This window comes from Pipistrellus hanaki, assembly GCF_964339955.1.
Source record: "Pipistrellus hanaki genome assembly, chromosome: 8".
Taxonomy (NCBI): Eukaryota; Metazoa; Chordata; class Mammalia; order Chiroptera; family Vespertilionidae; genus Pipistrellus; species Pipistrellus hanaki.
Window position 1 is genome coordinate 48,798,955 of NC_140510.1, and position 15,351 is coordinate 48,814,305.

Here is a 15,351-nt window from a genome sequence, read left to right on the forward strand (position 1 = left end):
ACTGTCATTTACGAGGCCAGGGAGCAAAATGAACCATGTGATGGATCACCCGCAGTAGGCTGACTCCGCCTGTCACTCTTGGTGGCTCTAATTAAAAGACGACTAAGTCAGGGGTCTCAGGCAGGGATGACAATAGGGCAGCAGTCCCCAAAATAGCAGCAGAGGAAAATGGATGCCTTTGACTGATTGCATGATGTCTGAATTAATGGCCAGGAAATGAGCGATTATTGCACACTTAAAGCTAGGCTGTTTTATAAAGCTTGCGGTGTGCTCGAAGCCATATACTTGAACTTGGGGACATTTAAGAAAGGAATTTGTTCAGTTATTGCTTGGCTGGATATAATGCATATTCAAGCAGTGCTTAAACTAAGGGGAAAAACACTTTCCGTTACTGCTGTCTTAGTATTGATGCTTCTAAAATAAGCATGATCTTACGAAACCTATTTTGTAGACACATGTAGTCTCTAGCCAGTTGTTGACTTACAGAAACAGCTTTTATGCCATTGCTTCAGTTCCTGATTTATAGTAATATTAGCTGGCATTTGAAAGTAAAGCTTTTTTAATTTTTTTATTGTGAAAGCAAAGCTCCTAACATCTTTCTTCATTCTTCTCCTTCTTTTTAAAAAATACTTTCTCACAGCACTTCCATTTGGCAAGCCAGTGATAAGCATCCTTGTTTTCCTGATTGGTTCAGTAGGGGTAAAGCATCACACAAAAGGGGCCAAGGTCCAGCGTTTGATTCCCCTTAGAGGTGAGCTCTCCCAGGTGCACTCCTAACCCCAGTCACCATCTTGTAATGGTGTCCATTCATCATGGGTGGAAACAGGAGAAAGGGTGAGGGTGGATCATAGCAAATCCATCACCACATCACCACTCCCGGAAACCCAACTGCTCATGCTGGGGGCTGGGAGGGTCAGGGGAGTCATGTTTTGCAAACGACAGTGCAGCATGCAAATGGGGAGATGGAGGTACACGCAGATACATTATATTGCTGATTTTTAAATATTTGGTCCTTTTGATAAACTTCAAATCTACATTATTTTCTCCTACTTTTCAGTCAGTCTGAGTTATTTTAGACATAATCCTAAAAAAATTTAAAACCATCTAGTCTGTATCATATATGGGCACCTAATTATTTCTTAAATGATCTTTTATTCTAAAAATAACCACCTCAAATTTAATAGTTGGAAAACAGATGCCAAATGAAACCTTGTTCACATATATCTTCTCACAGAGAATGGCCTACCTTAGAAGAACCTGCAGGGGATAAAGAAGAGAAAAACAAACAACACAAAGCTGGAACATAACACGAACTTCAAAAGGCAGATGATTTTGGCTGAGGTAGGAGACGTTATATTTGGCCTGGTTTTGTTTTTGCAGGACAGTTATTCTTAGAGTGGCCGACCTTCCTATTGTGGATTTCTTTTATCTTGACTAATATTGGATGCTTTGCTCTCCTCCCCCTTCCCCATTTATTTTTCCCTCCACATGGTGGAGGGTCCCAGCATCCCTGCGGCTCTCAGTCTTGCAGGCTGTGCTGACAGTGCTCTCAAGGGGCCTTGGTGGCTGAGGTCCCCTCTGAACATCTCATGCCTGTCACACCCACAGTCAAGTTCAATGTAAAGACTCACTGAGATGAGAAAAATCTGGGCCATATCCTTATTTTATTCTGTTGAATATGATCCTTTCCTCATAGAAGACCTTATGAACATTCACTGAGTTGAATAGGAAAAGAGGCCAAGGTCTTAATGCTATTTATATGCTTCTCTGATGACAGTGATTTGGCTCATTTTCCAATGTGTGCTACATCCACAGATAGCCGGAGTCCTCTTAACAGTCCAGACAGACTTTAACCTCTACTTCTGGCTTATTTCCTATTTATGAATGGCCTCCAGGCCTGGAGTCACCTCCCTCCACATTGGCTACCAGCATTATCCATCCCCACACATGTTCTGGCCAGGAGTACCAGATTCTCACTCTACAGATCTTGAACCCACACTCTCCTTCCCTGACTCCCCTGTTCTAGCTGCTGCTCCTCTGCCTGCCTGGAAAGGTAGATTCTGGGATTAGCCCAAGCACTTTCCCCCCACACACTCTTTATTCCTTCTGACAATGAGAACAGATTGTTAATTATCCCAGGCAGAGAATAGGCTCAAGGAGGTTGGAGAGAGTCATAATTAAGAGCATAGACTGGAGCCAGACTGCTTGGATTAAATTCATCATGTTGTAGCGGTGTGATCTTAGACAAGTTACCTAACCTCTCTGCCTCCATCTTTTCATCTTTCAATGTGAATAATAGTATCTACCTCACGAGTTAATATTTGTAAAGCACTGAGAACAGAGCTGGCAAAGAGTAAGTGCTATGTTAGTGTTTCTCAAATAATGAGAAATTGTCCCTCTTCGCTCTTCCCTCTAACTACCTTGCTATAGCATTGGTATTCTGGGGGATGAGGTTATATGTTTGGGACCAGGAACCAGACAGTCCCAGCCCCTGACAAAGTTTTAACTTCAGGGTTAGTATATTTTCTCTGAATGAGCCCATGTGAAGCCTTGGCCCTGATGTATGACCATGAACTTCAGATCTGAGACTGCTGACTGTGCAGCTGTCAGGTATATGTGGGGTGAGTGTGTGTGTGGTCTGTGACCTGTAGAGAGTATGGTTTAAACCAGAATCCCTCTGGGCTAAAACTTGTTTTGTAATCAAGGCACTCAGAGATATTTTTAGAATGAAAGAAAACAACTCAAGAGAATGAGAGATAAAGTCTGGAAAAGAAAAATCAAGAAATTATGGGAAAATATTGCTTTGTGGAGAGAATCTAGAAACTTCAGTTATTTTCTAAGTATTAACATGTACCCAGTATATCTGGTATATCTGTGACCTAAATATGTCCCTAATCTTGACTAACAAACATAAAGAAGTGCTCAAGGGCATGCGTGTCAAGGGAAAGGGAAGGACCAGCATTATCAAAATTGTTTGGACTTCTATTTTAACTTCCAATTAAATCTACTTTCACAAGTGTCAACAACTATATATATATATATATATATATATATATATATATATGTATATATATACACTTTTTCTAATCCATTTTACTGTTGCCTTCCTTTTTGTTAATAGTTATATGAGATGTTCGAGGGAATTGCTGTGTGTATATTTTAAAAACATTTGAAATGGTCTAGATATTTAAATATAATTTCTAAATTCTGAAAGATAAAGATGATTCTCTAATACCCACAGGTCTTGGGCCCTACCTTTATTTGTTACTGCAACCCTAGGACCTATTTAATGCCTTACTTCTTAATAGCTATTTAATAAATATTCATTACATGTAATTGATGAATATATAGGAAATGTACCATCTGAGTTATCATGAGTTAAACAGAATTCTGGGTAAATAGATTTTTGTTTCCATTGGGTTTCTGGTATGTAGAAACGACTTAATAATTTTTGGTTCATGACATATTCTTATTAATGGCCCAGTTTTTATTGTTTACTTTTTCATAAATATAATTTTATGTATAAGTATCTAGGTAACCACCATCTGACACAAAAGCTCAGTCTTAACAATACCCTACATCTAACTTATTGTTTCCCTCCATCCAATCTCCCTCCTCCTCAACCCAAGGAGCAGAATCCAGAATCCTCTGATAAGTAATCATCTAAAACATATCTCCTAAGGTAGGGATAATGCAGAAAAAAACATTCTCTTATTTCAAACAACTGGCCCAGGAACTTTTGAAAGAATCCACTGGCAGGTTAGAGATAGTATATATTTTATTCAGGCCAGTGTAGTGTCTAGTCTGGTCCATTAACGTCTTGGCATAGAGGGCTTGGCAGGCCTGTGATGAACTGGGTATGATGGAAGGAATGTCTTTGCCTTTTGATATTAAATGCTTAACAAGAACATGACAATCTACTTTTTAAAGTACAGAATTAAGGCACTTTGTGGTAGAATGTCAGAACTGGTGTTCATCTTTAGGTAAAAGTCATAAAAGTTTCCCATGGAGAGGAAATGTCTCATTGACTATGTAATAAAACTCTGTTCTCCACCCTTCAACTGCTTTCAGCTCTTTTGTCTTTTTTGTTTGTTTGTTTGTTTGTTGTTTGGTATGACTTCCACAATTTCTAAATAAGAGTGAGTGGTCAGTGTTACTCAGCACCTTTGTGACTCTGACAGAGCGGTCTTAGCTCTCTTACACCACCCCGCAGTCTCTCCCCACTAGTTTTGGTTAAATTAGTATTTCAGAGTTTCTAAAACTATGACTACCATTATTCTTGTCTGAGACCATATAAAACTTCTGTCATATAAGTTTTCACTTTCCCCAGAGTTACTTTCTTGATTTTCATTAGATTTGTTTTCTTTGTACTCAGTAATAGATCTTTCCATACCCTTTTATGTCTCTCTGTCCAATTTCCCTAACGGTTAACCTATATGACATCTATCAGGTTCCCCCTACACCCTTCCTTTGACTTTCGCCCTGGAAATGTCTCCCTTGGACCCTGGATCTTCTTGCTCTAATCTGAGTCAAGTTGCTCCAGAGGCCTGTGGTCCTGGAATTCTCCTTGCCTTTTGTCTACATTAGATTCCCTATCTCCTTTAAGTTCATATTTAAAAAATATATATATGTATGTTTATTTCAGAGAAGAAGGGAGAGGGAGAAAGAGAGAGAGATAGAGATAGATAGATAGATAGAGAGAGAGAGAGAACATCAATGATGAGAGAGAATCATTGATTGGCTGCCTCCTGCATGACCCCTACTTGGGATCGAGCCCACAATATGGGCATGTGCCCTAGACTGGAATCAAACCTGGGAACCTTCAGTTCCCAGGCCTAGTATGCTCTATCCACTAAACCAAACTGGCTAAAGTGCATATTTAACTCTTGCTTGTTTTGCTTCAAAAAAGGGTTCTTTAGGTAAAAAGGGCATGAGAAATGATGATTTCATCTCATTTTAAAATATATTTACTGTACCCTCACATTGGAATGATAGTTTGGCTATGAAATGCTAACTGAATGTGATCTTCATTGTTTCATTGTTCTGTAGGTCCCAATGTAGCTTCTGAGAAGTCTGATGCCATTCTTATTCCTGCTCCTTTGTATGTGCCGGGTCTCTCATTTGGAAACTATTAGGATCTTCCCTTTATCCAGAGTGATCTAAAATTTCTTATGTGAACATCTTTTATTGATTATAGTAGATTCTCAAAGGGCCTTTCATTTCTCAGATTTATAAACTTCAGTTCTGGGAATGTTTCTTATATTATTTATTTGAGAAGTGTCTTCTAATCATTTTCTTTTTGTCTGTTTTATTTATCAGCTGTTTAATATTTTACATTGATACTCAAATTTTCTTAAAATTTTCTTTGTCTATTTCCTTAGAAGATTATATTGACTTTATCTCCCAGTCCTCTTACTGGACTTTTATTTTGGCTATATTTTCTTTCTTTTATTTCCCCCCCTAAAAGCTCATCCTTGTTTATTCTGTTTTTATAGCTCCTTCTTGTTTCATGGATGCAGTATTTTCTCTTTTCCCCTGGAGAATTTTAGTTGGAGTTTTTTTTTGGAAGTTTTCCTCTGCTCCTGCTTTATTTCTCTTACCTCCAAAGAACCACTTGCTAAATAACCATGCAGGCAACTTACACTAAAAAAAGGAAATACAGGTAATCAACAAAAGAAAGTTATAATTGATATCCTGTTTATAGAGACAAAAAATAGCTCTCCAAAAATAGTAGATTGAAAAATGTTCACTTTTATAGTAGGCATATCGCTGTTCCTGAGATAATCTATGCTACCATAATAACTGGGATGTCCAGTGTAATATGATCGTGTCAGAGTTGCTCTTTTTTTTTTTTTGCACTAACATAAATATACATATTTTACAGTGATAGTTGATACTAAATATTTGCAGATTTGCACAGGACTCAACAATTTGTACTTTTTAAATCAGTCCCATTGTTAATGCAGAATAGCACTTTTTTATTTTTTATTTTTTTTTAAGGAAGGTAAAGGATCCTGATGCAATAATAGAAAATCCAGTGGGAGCTGTTGTTGATCAGGCTCTTCGAACTGTGCGGACTGCACCTGCAGCATTCAAGGAATTTCTTTATGGACTAAGATTTAGAACAACTTCACTGTGACTCACATCAAATATTTAGAAGAGCTGTCTCTGGGTTTTCTTAATTAACCACCCCAATATAAGTGCATTTATTTAGTTAAATGATGTCACATGTGTTTTACGCACACCAAACACAAAATTTAGAAAGATGGTCAAAGTAGCTCACAGAAATAAAAACATTAAACATTTCTACCTGTAGCCAGTATATCATTCTATTTTGGAGCCCACTGGTCTGGGAACAGTGCCCCATTTACCTAAAAAATGAAAGGTTGTAGAATTTGCCTCCATAATAAGTGAATAACTTAGTGAGAAGAGAATCTGGAAAAGCTTTTTTTTTGTTTTGTTTTCTTCTCCATGCCCATCTAAACATCTCAATACTATCGTTTATTCTTCACTAATGGGAAAGCCCCTTAAGTAGGCATTGGTATAGAAACCCAGCTCCCCGAAATCATATGCTCCCTGTGTGACTTAAAAGCATTGTATTCTTCTGGCTCTTTCTGTGTCCTCAAAGTCCAGGATCAGATGGAGTTTTCAGATGAGTTGCAGATGCCCTCCCCTCCCTGCTTTGTAACTGGATGTGCTTTAATTCAAAAGGCAACTTTTCAGGCCATTAAGCTTCAATTCAGTTTAATGCCTTTGGGCGGTGGGGCTTGAAATCATAGGGAAGCCTGAATAAATGTTTTAAAATAAAATCTGGAGAGCAAAGCACTTTTTTCCTCCCCTATAGCAAATTTGTTTTTAGTTTTGTGATTTTCTGCCCTGTTCAAACCAAACATCTCGGTTATGTTCAGGCTGCAAAGGCCTCAGTGTCCGGTCTCTCAGGAGTGGACAGGCCAAGGCTGAGGGGGTCTGAGCGGTCATAGAGGGAGGAGGGCCATGGCCTCTGCCTCCTCCTGCTCGTGGCTTTCCAAGAGTCCCCAGTGGCCAGTTTGCATTCTAGGCCATAGTAACTCTTTTGCAGAATGAATAATGTTTTCTTAAGCATGTTTCAGTCCTCATCCACAGCCTATTTTAAAAATGATTTAATGAATAAAAATATGCTATTTATACGTCCCTAAGTGAATATTTTTTAAGACTAGCTTAAAAGAGTAGTTTTGTTTACACACATGTAATGCAGTGGCCAAGTGGGATGTTATTGTGGGCAGAACTCCCTCAAAATGATTTGTGGAGAAAACTGCTAAGTACCTGGTCATCTTTTTTTAGCATCAAGTTCAATTTGAACTCTTGATTCCCTTGAACTTGCACAGACCCTTGTCCTTACTTTTTAAGTGTGGAAACCAAGGCTTGCAGATATACAAATACCTTACTCCAGTTTAAGCCAAAAACAATGGGTAGTCAGGAGCCAAGTCGGATTATTTGAAAACCTTGCCAGTGAGCTACCTGTAAGAAGAGCTCGGAGAATCAAGACAAGAACAGGGCTCTTATTTCTAGACTGGAGAAAAAAAATTGCTAAACAAACTAACCTTCTACAAAGCACAGTTTAGTGTACATGTTATTTTAAGTCTCGGGAAGCATCCAGTCATATGCAATTGACATGCTAATTATGAATTATTTCTCTATTTGTCAATCAGGCTCCTAAATAATTTCTTCTCAGCAGTGTCTAGTGAGCTGGCTGAGTTATGGCATGTATTTAAAGAAATAAGAAGATGGGTTTAAAATAGTTTCTAATTCAGATTAGACTGAACTAGGAAGTGTGGTGCTATCTTACACCATCTTTTATGTAGCAAAGTGCTAGTTTTGTGCCCTAATCTTTAAAATTAAGTTTATTCATAATTTTGCTGTCATCTAATGGATGCGGAATTCTGAATACTTTTATTATTTAAAATTAACAATGATTCTAATTTTAAACGAAAAATTGATTTTAAAAATTATTTTCCATCAAGAAGAAAATTTTATTTTTTAAAACAGAATTTCCAGGATCCATTTCATCAGGAATGGCACAGGCTGAGATGCATTTAACTGGAAAGTAAAGGATCTTGTAAGATTATGTCATATCAAATTTTTAAGTGACAGTATTAGCTATTTTCTTTTTAGTTGGACTCCTTAGAAATAACCTATAATGGTTGGATAAACTTTAAAGAAAGTATTCTCCCTTGTTTTGTCAGTGGGGAAATTTAGGAATTTCGGGAAGCCTAGAATTCTGGTAAAAATGGAAGAGAATATGTTAGTATTTCTTAGTAAAAAGGAGGACTTGTTATTATAATCCCTCAAAAGAAAAAAAGGAAAAAGAACCATGGATTATATATTTGTGCAACCCTACACACACAAAGTCACTATTTGAGTTGCGTTGTTCTAACAAATCTTCTAACCAAAATCAATTTACATTAACCAGGTACAGGCCACCAAAGTCTATCCAGTGTGATAGAGGAGGTGCACTGCACAGCCCCCACCAGAGAACCAGGATTCTTGTGAAGAACTTGAAGTTTTCAATGGGTAAGTGTTTAAAGTGGGAAATGTATCTTTTCTTAAAATTGGAAAATTGAGGTCAAGTTAGAATGGTGCAGTGCATCTTCTCAGCAGAGGATAATACTGAATGGATTTGAGGGTGGGAGTTCCTGATGATTGGTTTTCAAGTAAGGAGGACACTCTCTGGAATTCTGCATTAAACGCAATTTCGTCTTCACCTTAAAAGTCATTCTTTTCATCGAGTCAAGAGCATTTCCAGTGCAGTGGTAACAACACAATGAAATTTTATCAGGTGACTCAGTAATGTATAGTCATCAGTGAATCTAACAAGGATACATTTTTATGAGAAAATCAATACGAGAACACAATTATATTGTTGACTGTAGTCAGCCTCCAGAAATGAAAAATAGAAAGGAAAATATTTCCTTGCTATTGGAGGAGATTTCAGTGCATATAACATGCTGGGATCTTCTCTTCAAAGTTATTAGGTATCTAGAGATATAACAGGCAGAAAAGGGATAAAAAATACTTCACCCTTTTTAAATGTCAGAAACAACCTTAAAACCACTATTTTATCCCTAATCTGTTGTTTGAATGAAGTGCAGTTTTCTGTCCCAGTGAAATGTTTATATGTGTACACGGAAATGTGTTGTGAGCTACTGTTTGGATACTCATGTTTACAAATGGAAAAAACTATTCAAATAGTGAATTGAAAAAAAAAATCAATGAAGAATTCTACCACATAGACATCTGGAAAACATGGGAAATAAATGTTTTAAACCTCTATGGACTGGAGATTTTGTACTATGCCATCTACTCAGAATTGTTTCTCACTGAACACATACTGGGGAAATAGTGATTGATGTGTGTTATTTTAAAAATACAACATACTTAAGATTTTAAAATGTACCTAATGTTTTGAAACGGTCTTAAGAAGCACTTTTTAATATTGTGGTTATATAATTCCATTAGAATTCTCTCATTTTTCTTCCTTAAAAAAACATTATTAACTTGAAATTGTAACACTTGAAAGATTGTTTAACATGTTTTGTCATTAAATATGAAATATGCATTCACTATCATAAATGCATCTAATTCTAAAATATGGGCTTGTTTTGATATCTTGATTCTGCTTTTCTTTTTGTCTCTTTATTTTTTAAACTTTTATAAAGGTATAGCCTGGCTGACATGACTCAGTGGTTGAGCATCAACCTATGAACCAGTCAAGGGTACATGCCTGGGTTGCGGGCCCAATCCCCGGTGTGGGGTGAACAGGAGGCAGCGGATCAATGATTCTCTCTCATCATTGAAGTTTCTATCTCTCTGTCCCTTCCTTTCTGAAATCAATAAAAAATATATTTTTAAAAAGGTGTACATGGATACAATTTTGAAAGGAAAATTATATGCAAGGCTTAAAATGAAAAGCAGCAGCCGCTGACTCAGTCTTTCTCTCCTGAGACCTCTTCAGTGTAACCACTTTTCAGTCTTCTAACTTGCTCTTCTAGTATTTGCGATCGTGTTTCTGAATAACATCCTTACCCTATGATTAAATTCTTTTTCAGCTTCAGGTATTACCTATTACTTTTCTACATCTAATAATGAGGTCCCTTCCTCCCTGACACCTTCACTTATTTTGGTAGGATAAATATTCAGAGTCTATGACTAAGCACATTTTTTTTTTTTTTTTTTTTTTACAACTGAGCTGTATGATACGATAGCTTTTCCTTTATTGTCTATGTTGTTGTTTCTCCTGAAACAAATAACTTTCTTTTTCATTTGCTTAGTTTTCTATATTTGTTCTGGTTTAGCCCCAAATCTTGGGCCAAAGGGGTATATTTCTCTGATGACAATTAAACAAATCAGATATTTTTTTCTTAGCTACATCTCTCCAGGATGCCTTTTTCACCTTGCTCTAGACTAGACTGGCTCATGGCTGCTACCCTAGAAGACCCCTTTACCATCATCATGTACATTCCCTTGCCTTTCTCTGTGCTTGATCCCTTGTTTCCTGAACCCCAAGTCTTCCTCTTTCCTGTTTTATCACTCCTTTGGGAAGTGTCTAATCTATTAGCTTCCTAGTAAAAAAAAAACATGCAGAGGAGATCATTTTTTGTCTATGCATTTCCAAAAATGTTTTTATTCTATCCATACATTTGTTCAACAGTTTGGCTGAATAGAATTCTAGTATGCAAATAATTTCCCCTCAGCCTTTTGGAGGCATTGCTTTATTGTCTTCTAATTTCCAAGTTTGCCATTAAGGTTTCCTATGCCATCCTTTGTGTGTGGCCTTATATCAGAGCTCCAGGATTTCCTCATTGTTTCCAGAGTTTGAAATTTCATGTCTACGAGCTTTGAAATCAGTCCTTTTTTATTTACTACATTGGATTTTTCAACCCCCTTATACAGAATCTCATGATTTTCTCTTCTGTGTCCTTTTCTACTGTTATTTCTTCAATAGTTTCCTCCCCATCTCTTTCCCTGTATTTTCTTGGTTAAGCTGCTATAATCAAAGTTGGACTTCCTGAAGAAATTATGTAAATTTTCTTCTTTTTTCCTTCACTGTCATACATTTAATATCTTTTTAAGAATTTTCCTCAACTTTGTCTTCCAGTCATTCTGTTGCCCCATCCTCCTCATTTCAATGGTTATAATTTCTCAGAACTCTTCCTGATTTTTGAATATGTATTTAAAAATAACATATTTTTAAAATATTTTTTAATACTGATTTTTTTAATGTTTTCTTTTGCCTCTACATTGTATCTACATTGTCCATCTAATCCATTCTCCCTCCCTCCCTTCCTTCTTTCCTTCTTTCCCTCCCTTCCCCCTTTTGTAGAAGTGTTTCTTTAAAAGTCTAGTGATCCTTGCCTGCTGATTTGTAAGAGTGAATATCTACCATGTGATCTGGAAGGTGTGTGTGTGTGTGTGTGTGTGTGTGTGTGTGTGTCTGAGTCAGTGCTAGATGAGCACTAGGCTACCTTCCCCCAAAGCTACTCAAACTTCAAGGTGTCAGCTTGGATCTTGATACCATGTAGACTCTGATTGGTGGATCTGGGTGGGTCCGGAGAGTCTCATTTGCAGAAGCTCCCAGGTGATGCAACGCTGCTCCTCTGAGGAACATACTTTGAATTGTGAGAAGGTGGCAATATTCAGAAAAATTTGTTCATGCTCAAATTGTGTTATTTTTAGAAGAGTGTGGCAAACATGTCAAACTTCCTTATGTTGAAGTGCCATGATCTCTTACAGATAATTACAGACCCATGATTTTGTACTTTATTGGCCTCTCCTGGTGTCCCAGTGGGTACCTTGTTCTTACATCTGAGAAGGCTGGCATCGCAGACAGGTGTGTTTCCATTAAACTCTCTGGGTCAGCGCTGATGAGGGCTCTTGAAAGCCAAGGGCACTCTTCACAGCCCCTCAGAGGGTTCCTCTAACTTGGGGACTTGGTGTATTTCTAATGCCATCCAGCCTTGAGTAATTGGGTCTTTATTTGTAAGAGTGCTGCTCTGAAGTACTTAGCTTTGAAGAATATTCACGGATCCATGACTGGCAGGAAGGCAGCATGTGGACTGCAGGACTGATTTATGGGGCTTCTCCCTGCCTGTTCAGCAGGGAGTCACTTACCAGATACTCAAACAGAAATATGGCTGTTGGTGGTGATAAACATTCGGAGAAGAGGGTATGAAATGTGACTGAGAAAGGAACTGGAGAAGAAAGTGACATTTTACTTACTGAGCTACATTCCGCTTCCATCTGTGAGATGTGGGCCTCCCTCCTCCGGGTGGTAGGTAGATATAAAAATACAAGGCTCAGGATGACCAGGCTCAGGGCGAGCAGGAGATTTTTATAAAGGCTGCTTCTGTCTAGAGTTTCAGAAGGATTGATTCGTTTTATGATACAGATTAGATGGGGATATTTCCCTGTACAGACTGATTGCATTTCATTTTAATTTGAGTCAATTTATTTATTCATTTTCCAGGACCAGCCATTTGTTTGAGTTGAAAGATATTTTATATGAACTATTTGTCTATATTTGTATATTTGAGAGAAATGGCTTCTGTGAAATTTGAAATGATGGCTCAGATTAGTTTTGCAATTATCAAACCACTAGGTTAAGGAGCCTTTTTCTTTAAGTGTGGGTTCAGACCAGCAGCATCAGCTCACCTTGAAACTGATTAAAAATGTAAATTCTTAAGTTCTACTCCAGGCTTCCTCAATGAGAAATCTGTGTCTCTCCCCCCCTCTCCCCGCCAAGATCTGCACCTTTATTATATATTCACCTCAACCAATTATAGAAGTATATAAAGTAAAAAGTGAAAGACATCCCCAAACCCCCAACCCCCAACCTGACACTCCTGAATGCTTTAGCTTTTGTAAAAATAGTTGGGTTTATTTTCTTGATTTTTTTTTTACTTCAAAATAATTATAGATTCACACAAAGTTGCATACAACGAATATATAGGGAGGTCCTATGTACCCTTCACTCGATTTCTCCAAATGCTAACATCTTGTAAAACTAGAGTACAGTGTCAAAAGCAGGAAAATTGACATTGGTACAACCCACAGAGCTTATTCACCAGTTTTACATGCACTCAGTTATGCGCGCGCGCGTGCGTGTTTCCAATTTTTGACGATGATGAATGATGCCATTATAAACACTCTCATTCAGGTTTTTGTGTGAATACAAGTTTCTATTTATCTGGGATAAATGCTCAAGAATATACTTACTGGGCCATATGGTAATTCCCTATATAGTTGTTGTTGTTTTGTTTTTTAAACTGCAAACTGTTTTCCAGAGTGGTTGTATCATTTTATAGTCACACCAGCAATGCAAGAGTAATCCAATTTTTGGCCACTGTTTTTATTTAGCCATTGACTCTGATAGGTGCATAGTGATATCTTATTGTAGTACTAGAGTCCCAGAGCTCGAAATTCGTGCATGGGGGGGAGGGTGTTCCTCAACCCGGCCTGCACTCTCTCCAATCTGGGACTCTTTAATGGATGTCTGACTGCCAGTTTAGGTCTGACCCCTAAACCGGCAGTCAGACATCCTCACAATCTGGAACCGCTGGCTCTTAACTGCTCACCTGCCTGTCTGCCTGCCTGATTGCCCCTAACTGCTTCTGCTTGCTAGCCAGATCATCCCCTAACTGCTCCCCTGTCAGCCTGATCACCCCAGCTGCCCTCCTCTACAGGCCTGGTCACCCTCAACTGCCCTTCCATGCCAGCCTGATCACCCCAGCTGCCCTCCTCTACAGGCATGGTCACCCCTAACTGCCCTCCCCTGCTGGCCTGGTCACCTCTAACTGCCCTCCCCTGCTGGCCTGGTCACCTCTAACTGCCCTCCCCTGCTGGCCTGGTCACCTCTAACTGCCCTCCCCTGCTGGCCTGGTCACCTCTAACTGCCCGCCCCTGCTGGCCTGGTCACCTCTAACTGCCCTCCCCTGCTGGCCTGGTCACCTCTAACTGCCCTCCCCTGCTGGCCTGGTCACCTCTAACTGCCCTCCCTTGCTGGCCTGGTCACCTCTAACTGCCCTCCCCTGCTGGCCTGGTCACCTCTAACTGCCCTCCCCTGCTGGCCTGGTCACCTCTAACTGCCCTCCCCTGCTGGCCTGGTCACCTCTAACTGCCCTCCCCTGCTGGCCATCTGTGGCAGCCATCTTGTGACAACGTTGTGACAGCCAACTTGTGACGATGCCTTTGCACGACGCCACCGAGGCATTTATTTATTTATTTATTTATTTATTTATTTATTTATTTATTTTATAGGATTAATCTTTCTAATAGTGAATGATTTTGAACATATTTTCAGGTGCATTTATGCCATCTGTATATTCTCCTTGGTGAAATGTTGGTTCGTGTCTTATGTCCATTTTTTATTGGGTTGTTTGATTTTTATGGTTAAATTTTGAGAGTCCATCAGATATATTGCAAATATCATATCTATCTCCTAGAGCAAAATTTTAAAATTGTGATGAAGTACAATCTGTCATATTTTCCTTTTATGGATTGTGCTTTTAGCATCAAGTTTAGGAACTCTTCTCCTAGATTAGGTCACAATTTTTTTTTTCTAAAATTTTAATGATTTTTTTCCATCCAAGACTGTGATTTTTTAAATTAACTATGTTGAATAAGAGCAGTAACATAGGGCATCTTTACCTTGTTCCCAGTCTTAGGGAAAAAGGCATTCAATCTTTCACCATTAAGAATAATGCTAGCTGTGGATTTTTTGTAGATGTTCTTATCCAGTTGAGAAAGTTCTCCTCTATTTCTAGATTGCTGTCTTTTTTTTTTTCTTTTTTTTTTTTTATAAATCATGAATGAATATTATCAAATGCCTTTCCTTTATCAGTTGATACAATCATATGTTTTTCTTCTTTAGTATGCTGAATTGTTAGATGGCATTGTTGGCTTTTTGAATAATGAATCAGCCTTGAATACCTGGAATAAATTTCACTTTGCTGTATTGTTTAATTATTTTTATATATTACCAGATTCAATTTGCTAACATTTTGTTGGGGATTTTTGTGTCAAAGTTCATGAGAGAGATTTGATTGTAGGCTCTTTTTTTGTGCTATTTTTAAATTTTATTTTGGCACTCAGGTAATACTGGCTTCATATATTGTTCCACCCTGTTCTTTTCTCAAGGGCTGGCTCTACATATCTAATCTCTGGACTATTGCAGTGTTTCCCAAACCTGACTCTCCTTAAGGATAGCGTGGGTCACTCACTGAAATAGTCATTGGCCCCACCCAAGAATTCCAAAGAAAGATCTGGGAATCTATATTTTTAACAATATTCCTATTGCCTTCTAATAGTTACTATTCC

General features: G+C 38.2%; 1 long non-coding RNA gene across 2 annotated transcripts in view; it reads left to right on the top strand.

The window, feature by feature from the left end:
- The first annotated feature begins 1,240 nt into the window (after positions 1–1,240).
- The window catches only part of LOC311626825, an 88,509-nt gene continuing 74,398 nt past the window's right edge, over positions 1,241–15,351 (top strand). The window contains exons 1-3 of one of the 2 annotated variants that reach the window (XR_014795778.1): positions 1,241–1,341; positions 8,450–8,550; positions 9,696–9,781. This is a non-coding gene — a long non-coding RNA (uncharacterized lncRNA). Of the gene's footprint in view, positions 1,342–8,449; positions 8,551–9,695; positions 9,782–15,351 lie in introns of those variants that run through there. The other variant, XR_014795777.1, reaches the window with a different exon arrangement.